This window comes from Balaenoptera acutorostrata, chromosome 17, assembly GCF_949987535.1.
Source record: "Balaenoptera acutorostrata chromosome 17, mBalAcu1.1, whole genome shotgun sequence".
In the NCBI taxonomy this organism is placed as follows: Eukaryota; Metazoa; Chordata; class Mammalia; order Artiodactyla; family Balaenopteridae; genus Balaenoptera; species Balaenoptera acutorostrata.
In genome coordinates, this window is record NC_080080.1 from 18,376,145 (window position 1) to 18,386,653 (window position 10,509).

Consider the following 10,509-nt stretch of genomic DNA (forward strand, 5'->3'; position numbering starts at 1 on the left):
CTAAATCTTGTCATCAGCCCACCAGCCTTCACGTAATAATCATTTGCTTCAGGCTTCCCTGGTGGCGCAGTGGTTGAGAATCTGCCTGCCAATGCAGGGGACACGGGTTCGAGCCCTGGTCTGGGAAGATCCCACATGCCGCGGAGCAACTAGGCCCGTGCGCCACAACTACTGAGCCTGCGTGTCTGGAGCTTGTGCTCCGCAACAAGAGAGGTCGCGACAGTGAGAGGCCCGCGCACCGCGATGAAGCGTGGCCCCCACTTCCCTCGCACAGAAACAAAGACCCAACACAGCCCAAAAAATTAATTAATTAATTAATTAATTAATTTAAAAAAAATAATCATTTGCTTCCCTGTCTCTCTGTATCTCCACAATTCTATTCACCAACCACAGAACAATTGATTTCCAAGAAAAGACTTAACACTTCTATGGCCCTGATTTTCCTGATCATTTCTGGTTTCAAAATACTTTGCCCTCCAATCCTCAGAAACAGGGCTGAAATTGTGCCACATCTCCACGGGTGCAGCCTCTGTGACAGGTCTCATTTAGCGCTCTTTCCTGCTGAGCCCAGACACAGCTTCAGAATCCTCCTCAACCCTGCAACTGGGGCAACCACTAGCAGCTAAACAGAGTTGACATGAGGTTGAATGTATTTGACCTTCGTGTTACACACCATCATAATGTCTAAAACCAACCCTTTGACATTCAAACTCTATATCTCAGACCGTCCCTGGCACTTGAGAGGGGAACAAAAACCAATGTCAGACAGCATGTTTGATTTTAAGGTTTGGAGGAAAGGGTTGCAGAATTTTGCATAATAAGGAAACGAATAGCTTCCAGGGAACAAAATGGCCATGATTAATATGACCAAATAATGGGAAATCTAGTTCATCCCCATGTCTAGCATTTTGCCCCATTGATCAACCCAAAATCAAACCTTTTGTCAAATAAAGAGCTGTTAGTTTTTAGATTTAAACAAAATTGACACTACAGCTATGACAATGTATTCCCTTTCTCGAGGACATTTGCAGTAGAAGTCACATCTCAAAGGGGAACCAAAGGATTTCACTTTAAAAGGATTTGACTTTAAAGAATTTCAGCCAGGAGAAAACAGGAAATCTTCGGTTATGGCAAGATAATATATGTAATATATTAATTTATGTCTTCTACTAGTCTAAACTAAGGTACTTATCCCACTCTGGACTCAAAAAGGAGCCAAGCTTTCACATTTTTCCCCATGGAAAGTGGGCAAGATCCCCACAAAAGACACAGAGTATCATCTGAAGAAAATATCTGATCTACCCAGACATCAGCATTAACCTGAGAGGAAATAGTATTTGAGTTTCTTTTAGAAGGGATAGGTTTAATTGAAAGAACAGATGTTGGAGGCTCGCTTTGGCAGCACATATACTGAAATTGGAACAATACAGAGAAGATTAGCATGGCCCCTGAGCAAAGATGACATGCACGTTCATGAAGTGTTCCATATTTTTAGAATCTGAAAAATAATAGATATATATACATATGTATAACTGAATCACTTTGCTGTACACCTTAAGCTGACACAACATTGTAAATGAACTAGACATCAATAAAAGAAAAAAATTGGGAGAGCCTCCCATCAAGCCTCTTAGATAGCCTCAACCACCAGAGGGCAGACAACAGAAGCAAGAAAAACTACAATCCTGCAGCCTGTGGACCAAAAACCACAGTTACAGAAAGACAGAGAAGATGAAAAGGCAGAGGGCTATGTACCAGATGAAGGAACAAGAAAAAACCCCAGAAAAACAACTAAATGAAGTGGAGATAGGCAACCTTCCAGAAAAAGAATTCAGAATAATGATAGTGAAGATGATCCAGAACCTCGGAATAAGAATGGAGGCAAAGATTGAGAAGATGCAAGAAATGATTAACAAAGACCTAGAAGAATTAAAGAACAAACAAACAGAGATGACCAATACAATAACTGAAATGAAAACTACACTAGAAGGAATCAATAGCAGAATAACTGAGGCAGAAGAACGGATAAGTGACCTGGAAGACAGAATGGTGGAATTCACTGCTGCGGAACAGACTAAAGAAAAAAGAATAAAAAGAAATGAAGACAGCCTAAGAGACCTCTGGGACAACATTAAACGCAACAACATTCGCATTATAGGGGTCCCAGAAGGAGAAGAGAGAGAGAAAGGACCAGAGAAAATATTTGAAGAGATTATAATCGAAAACTTCCCTAACATGGGAAAGGAAATAGCCACCCAAGTCCAGGAAGCGCAGAGAGTCCCATACAGAATAAACCCAAGGAGAAACACGCCGAGACACATAGTAATCAAAGTGGCAAAAATTAAAGACAAAGAAAAATTATTGAAAGCAGCAAGGGAAAAACGACAAATAACATACAAGGGAACCCCCATAAGGTTAACAGCTGATTTCTCAGCAGAAACTCTGCAAGCCAGAAGGGAGTGGCATGAAATACTTAAAGTGATGAAAGGGAAGAACCTACAACCAAGATTACTCTACCCAGCAAGGATCTCATTTAGATTTGATGGAGAAATCAAAAGCTTTACAGACAAGCAAAAGCTAAGAGAATTCAGCACCACCAAACCAGCTCTACAACAAATGCTAAAGGAACTTCTCTAAGTGGGAAACACAAGAGAAGAATAGGACCTACAAAAACAAACCCAAAACAATTAAGAAAATGGTCATAGGAACATACATATCGATAATTACCTTAAACGTGAATGGATTAAATGCCCCAACCAAAAGACATAGACTGGCTGAATGGATACAAAAACAAGACCCATATATATGCTGTCTACAAGAGACCCACTTCAGACCTAGGGACACATACAGACTGAAAGTGAGGGGATGGAAAAAGATATTCCATGCAAATGGAAATCAAAAGAAAGCTGGAGTAGCTATACTCATATCAGATAAAATAGACTTTAAAATAAAGAATGTTACAAGAGACAAGGAAGGACACTACATAATGATCCAGGGATCAATCCAAGAAGAAGATATAACAATTATAAATATATATGCACCCAACATAGGAGCACCTCAATACATAAGGCAACTGCTAACAGCTATAAAAGAGGAAATCGACAGTAACACAATAATACTGGGGGACTTTAACACCTCACTTACACCAATGGACAGATCATCCAAAATGAAAATAAATAAGGAAACAGAAGCTTTAAATGACACAATAGACCAGATAGATTTAATTGATATATATAGGACATTCCATCCAAGAACGGCAGATTACACGTTCTTCTCAAGTGCACACGGAACATTCTCCAGGATAGATCACATCTTGGGTCACAAATCAAGCCTCAGTAAATTTAAGAAAATTGAAATCATATCAAGCATCTTTTCTGACCACAACGCTATGAGATTAGAAATGAATTACAGGGAAAAAAACGTAAAAAAGACAAACACATGGAGGCTAAACAATACGTTACTAAATAACCAAGAGATCACTGAAGGAATCAAACAGGAAATAAAAAAATACCTAGAGACAAATGACAATGAAAACACGACGACCCAAAACCTATGGGATGCAGCAAAAGCGGTTCTAAGAGGGAAGTTTATAGCTATACAAGCCTACCTAAAGAAACAAGAAAACTCTCAAGTAAACAATCTAACTTTACACCTAAAGAAACTAGAGAAAGAAGAACAAACAAAACCCAAAGTTAGCAGAAGGAAAGAAATCATAAAGATCAGAGCAGAAATAAATGAAATAGAAACAAAGAAAACAATAGCAAAGATCAATAAAACTAAAAGTTGGTTCTTTGAGAAGATAAACAAAATTGATAAGCCATTAGCCAGACTCATCAAGAAAAAGAGGGAGAGGACTCAAATCAATAAAATCAGAAATGAAAAAGGAGAAGTTACAACAGACACCGCAGAAATACAAAACATCCTAAGAGACTACTACAAGCAACTTTATGCCAATAAAATGGACAACCTGGAAGAAATGGACAAATTCTTAGAAAGGTATAACCTTCCAAGACTGAATCAGGAAGAAACAGAAAATATCAACAGACCAATCACAAGTAATGAAATTGAAACTGTGATTAAAAATCTTCCAACAAACAAAAGTCCAGGACCAGATGGCTTCACAGGTGAATTCTATCAAACATTTAGAGAAGAGCTAACACCCATCCTTCTCAAACTCTTCCAAAAAATTGCAGAGGAAGGAACTCTCCCAAACTCATTCTATGAGGCCACAATCACCCTGATACTAAAACCAGACAAAGACACTACAAAAAAAGAAAATTACAGACCAATATCACTGATGAATATAGATGCAAAAATCCTCAACAAAATACTAGCAAACAGAATCCAACAACACATTAAAAGGATCATACATCACGATCAAGTGGGATTTATCCCAGGGATGCAAGGATTCTTCAATATACGCAAATCAATCAATGTGATACACCATATTAACAAATTGAAGAAGAAAAACCATATGATCATCTCAATAGATGCAGAAAAAGCTTTTGACAAAATTCAACACCCATTTATGATAAAAACTCTCCAGAAAGTGGGCATAGAGGGAACCTACCTCAACATAATAAAGGCCATATATGACAAACCCACAGCAAACATCATTCTCAATGGTGAAAAACTGAAAGCATTTCCTCTAAGATCAGGAACGAGACAAGGATGTCCACTCTCACCACTATTATTCAACATAGTTCTGGAAGTCCTAGCCACGGCAATCAGAGAAGAAAAAGAAATAAAAGGAATACAAATTGGAAAAGAAGAAGTAAAACTGTCACTGTTTGCGGATGACATGATACTATACATAGAGAATCCTAAAACTGCCACCAGAAAACTGCTAGAGCTAATTAATGAATATGGTAAAGTTGCAGGATACAAAATGAATGCACAGAAATCTCTTGCATTCCTATACACTAATGATGAAAAATCTGAAAGAGAAATTATGGAAACACTCCCATTTACCATCGCAACAAAAAGAATAAAATACCTAGGAATAAACCTACCTAGGGAGACAAAAGACCTGTATGCAGAAAACTATAAGACACTGATGAAAGAAATTAAAGATGATACCAACAGATGGAGAGATATACCATGTTCTTGGATTGGAAGAATCAACATTGTGAAAATGAGTATACTACCCAAAGCAATCTACAGATTCAATGCAATCCCTATCAAATTACCAATGGCATTTTTTACGGAGCTAGAACAAATCATCTTAAAATTTGTATGGAGACACAAAAGACCCCGAATAGCCAAAGCAGTCTTGAGGCAAAAAAATGGAGCTGGAGGAATCAGACTCCCTGACTTCAGACTATACTACAAAGCTACAGTAATCAAGACAATATGGTACTGGCACAAAAACAGAAACATAGATCAATGGAACAAGATAGAAAGCCCAGAGATTAACCCACGCACCTATGGTCAACTAATCTATGACAAAGGAGGCAAAGATATACAATGGAGAAAAGACAGTCTCTTCAATAAGTGGTGCTGGGAAAACTGGACAGCCACATGTAAAAGAATGAAATTAGAATACTCCCTAACACCATACACAAAAATAAACTCAAAATGGATTAGAGACCTAAATATAAGACTGGACACTATAAAACTCTTAGAGGAAAACATAGGAAGAACACTCTTTGACATAAATCACAGCAAGATCTTTTTCGATCCACCTCCTAGAGTAATGGAAATAAAAACAAAAATAAACAAGTGGGACCTAATGAAACTTCAAAGCTTTTGCACAGCAAAGGAAACCATAAACAAGACGAAAAGACAACCCTCAGAATGGGAGAAAATATTTGCAAATGAATCAACGGACAAAGGATTAATCTCCAAAATATATAAACAGCTCATTCAGCTCAATATCAAAGAAACAAACACCCCAATCCAAAAATGGGCAGAAGACCTAAATAGACATTTCTCCAAAGAAGACATACAGACGGCCACGAAGCACATGAAAAGATGCTCAACATCACTAATTATTAGAGAAATGCAAATCAAAACTACAATGAGGTATCACCTCACTCCTGTTAGAATGGGCATCATCAGAAAATCTACAAACAACAAATGCTGGAGAGGGTGTGGAGAAAAGGGAACCCTCTTGCACTGTTGGTGGGAATGTAAATTGATACAGCCACTATGGAGAACAATATGGAGGTTCCTTAAAAAACTAAAAATAGAATTACCATATGACCCAGCAATCCCACTACTGGGCATATACCCAGAGAAAACCGTAATTCAAAAAGACACGTGCACCCGAATGTTCATTGCAGCACTATTTACAATAGCCAGGTCATGGAAGCAACCTAAATGCCCATCAACAGACGAATGGATAAAGAAGTTGTGGTACATATATACGATGGAATATTATTCAGCCATAAAAAGGAACGAAATTGAGTCATTTGTTGAGACGTGGATGGATCTAGAGACTGTCATACAGAGTGAAGTAAGTCAGAAAGAGAAAAACAAATATCGTATGTTAATGCATGTATGTGGAACGTAGAAAAATGGTACAGATGAGCCAGATTGCAGGGCAGAAGTTGAGACACAGATGTAGAGAATGGACATATGGACACCAAGGGGGGAAAACTGCGATGAGGTGGGGATGGTGATGTGCTGAATTGGGCGATTGGGATTGACATGTATACACTGATGTGTATAAAACTGATGCCTAATAAGAACCTGCAGTATAAAAAAACAAACAAAACAACTAATACTAAACTTTCATTGGGTTATTTGTATGGAAATATGTTAATATAAATGTTTCAGACATTACATGAAATTTCTAAAAATCTTATATTTGTATTTGTATGGAAATATGTATGGAAATATGTTAATATAAATGTTTCAGACATTACATGAAATTTCTAAAAATCTTATATTTGTATTTGTATGGAAATATGTATGGAAATATGTTAATATAAATGTTTCAGACATTACATGAAATTTCTAAAAATCTTATATTTGTATTTGTATGGAAATATGTATGGAAATATGTTAATATAAATGTTTCAGACATTACATGAAATTTCTAAAAATCTTATATTTGTATTTGTATGGAAATATGTATGGAAATATGTTAATATAAAAAAGAAAAAAAAAAAAGAAAAAATTTGGGTAAGTTCGGTGGGGGGAGCAATTGGATCCCCTTCCCCCAATTAATGACATTAAATGCAGGAAACTGACAGGCTCCTTTAGTAAAATAAACATAACTAAGTTAAATAACAGCTATGCAACGTAACACACTGTGTTTGTAGTCAATGCATTTAATCGGAGTTTTTGGAGTCTTCATACTACAGTGGAATAAAAATTGTTTTGAGGATTAGAGATGGTATACACAAAGTCCTTAGCACATAGTAGGTGCCCAGGCAGCTGCAGGGGCTGATGTCTTCATGGTCACGACATCCTTTGCTTACTGATATAGCAGGCGACATTATTTGTCCAAAGTAGAGAGAGAGGAAAAATATATTGGTGACATGCGGGACTGTTGAGGTTGTTTCCTCAGGAATTGGTGGGTACTGATCCTACTCTAGCACCTGCCATGAAGGAAACTTACTGTCTTCAGCTGATAGGAGCCCCTAGGGGATATGTTGGCATCCCACTGACACAGGGTTATTCTTCCCAAAGATAATGGGCTCGAAATGCAGAGCTAGAAAATCAAAGCCCAATGTTGATCTACCTGGCACCAATCAGTAGGTACAAATGGTGTTTAGGGAGTTTGCAGCTTTCCTATCACCCTTTAAATCACATCATATAATCAGTAAGTCTAAGTCTACCTGTATTCCAGGGAACAGAAAATCACCCCAGGTCTTTACTTCATCCTGCATTACTACATATCACCATTAGATGACAGCAGTTGGCAAATAACTGCGTAGTCCAGGCTGGGATTTTTTTTTTTTTTTTTTTTTTAAGGCAGAGCGGACCCACACTTGGGAAAGTGAAACGTGGAAGGTGAGTCACACGAAATAGTCTTTCAATAGGTTTCAATTTTCATTTTTCTCCATCGTTCCCCATCTGATAGCCCATTTGGAAAAAAATGCCCCTGGGTATTCAGTATGTGAGGATTCCAAAGTACAATAGAGCAATATCCCTTGAAGTACAGAATGCTGTCAAAGTGTTCTTCCATTGCTGTATCACAGGCCTTTGACTATTCAAGTGATACTGGAGGTATAAAGGAAGTACTGTAGCAAATATAGCCTTGCAGTAGATCATGCATCTGATTTAAGATTAGGTTAGTAATGATTTTAGGTAACTCAAGGATACATTTGGTGAAATGTTACCTAAGTAACATTTTGACATGTATAGACTTAACAAGGCTTAAGTTTGCTCCCCTTGAGTGGAGCCAAGGACGATGTTACAAGAGGAGAAGGGAGACATTTTCAAAAGTAAAGCTGGAACGAAATAAAATAAGGCCCGCTTGAAGAAGAAAAACAGCCAGTGTAAAAAGAGAAAAAGTGATTTATCCAAAAGATCAAAATTGGTAACTGCTGTTTCACTGAGTTGGGCTGAGTTCTCTTAGCCAACGTTCTGCTCTAATTGACCAATCACAATCGTCCCTCTGAGAGAGAAAGGAGTATGCAAATAAAGCCTATGTAGAAGCAAGGACACAACCCCTGGCTCCTATTCTCTCTGAATGAAGAGATCCACAAGTTGTCTCTGGCCTTGGGAAAGCTCTCCAGGCACTGGATGTGCTAAACACTTGAATTCCATCAATTTACCTGATACTCCCAAGGACAGCATGTTATAAGCAGGGGTTATGGGTTGGATCCCTGGTCGCGGAGCTAAGATCCCACATGCCTCCCGGCCAAAAAACCGAAACATAAAACAGAAGCAATATTGTAACAAATTCAATAAAGACTTTAAAAAACAAGAAAAAAGAAATGCAGTGTCCAAGACCAAGACTCTTTCCTCCTCCAGGGCAAGACGTGGCAAAGTGAGAGGAGATAACACCACCGACTGAGGGCTGTGAATTCAGCGCAGGCACCTGCCCCTCTCCTCCGATAGGTGGCTCTCCATCCAGTTCCGCTGACGGAAGGAATCAGAAGAGTGGGAGGTGGAGAAACGTGGGTGCTACCCCCTGCCAAACTCAGACCACAAGTCTGCAACTGCTCCCTACCACCACCCACGATGATTGGGCAGCTCGCGTCTGTGTTTACAGTAGAGACAGCCATTTCTGTGCTACAACCTTGTCTGTTGTAGTATTAAAACTGCCTGCTATTTGTTTTGTTTTGAGCATCACATGGCCACTTCCATCGTAAAGTTTCTCATAGGTCTTCACTTAATGGTTTTGGCAGACATTGATGACTGGAATGGAGTCATCAGAATGGAGGGGTTTTTTTTATTTCCAGCTTTATAGAGATTTAATTGACATATAACATTCTGTAAGTTTAAGGTGGATGCCTGTTGAGTTGATACATTTATACGTTGCAGAATGATTTCCACCAAGAACGGAGATTTTTTAATCCTATCATTCCTCCTGCATTTATTAGCTAGAATTATCCAATAAAGAATGTTCTCTCAACAATTGTTGGATTACCTGAAACAAAAGAGGCGGGGTAGATGCTTCTTTCTTACCATCTATTTGTCTATTTTCAGAATAGTGAGCTGGTGCCCACGCAACCTCCAAACTAACTTGTTGATTTTACATACTTGATGTGTTTCAAAGCGTTGTAATCATTATTTGTTTTCACATTCTTCCCAAATTTGGCCAGTGGGAAATCCTTCAAGTTGGCTCATATAATCTTGCTTTGGGGCATAATAATATGCCCCTAACTCATCTCAAACACTTTCTTCCCCAGAAGTAAAATTAGGCATTTTTCTAAGGAGCCCTGTTCCCTTTAAGATGGGAGTGGTACTTAGATTTTACATTCTGGGTACCCAGAGTGATCATTTAAACTGAGTTGGTCATGCTTCTAGGCCTTTTCAGTGGACAGGACTAGGAAATTTGTAGTTTTTAGAAAGAGAAAAATAAATCATAAATACTGATATTTCTAATTCAAATCAAAGATTACAGAATTTTTACTTCAATTCTTTTATTTTATCTTTTTTTACTCTGAAAACCTTATCTCCTAAGGATATTAACTTAATTTTTTAGTTGCTTTATCTTGCTCTCTATATAATGGTACTTAAAATAATAATGTGAATATTACCACTAACAACTAGCTGAAAGAATTCAATCTAAAAGACCTTTTTTTAAGTTTATTTTATTGAAGTATAGTTGCTTTACAATGTTGTGTTAATTTCTACTGTACAGCAAAGTGATCAGTTATATATACATATACATTCTTCCATATTCTTTTCCATTGTGGGTTATCACAAGATATTGAATATAGTTTCCTGTGCTATACAGTAGGACCTTGTTGTTTATCCATTATATATATAATAGTTTTCATCTACTAAGCCCAAACTCCCAATCCATACCTCCCTCACCTCCCCTCCCCCTTGGCAACCACAAGTCTGTTCTCTGTGTCTCTGAGTCTGTATCTGTTTCGTAGAAAA

General features: G+C 37.9%; 1 non-coding gene across 1 annotated transcript; it reads left to right on the plus strand.

The window, feature by feature from the left end:
• The first annotated feature begins 1,390 nt into the window (after positions 1-1,390).
• On the plus strand, positions 1,391-1,493 carry LOC114238679 (U6 spliceosomal RNA). The gene has a single exon (XR_003623995.1). It is a non-coding gene; the product is annotated as a U6 spliceosomal RNA (small nuclear RNA).
• The last annotated feature ends 9,016 nt before the right edge of the window (positions 1,494-10,509 follow it).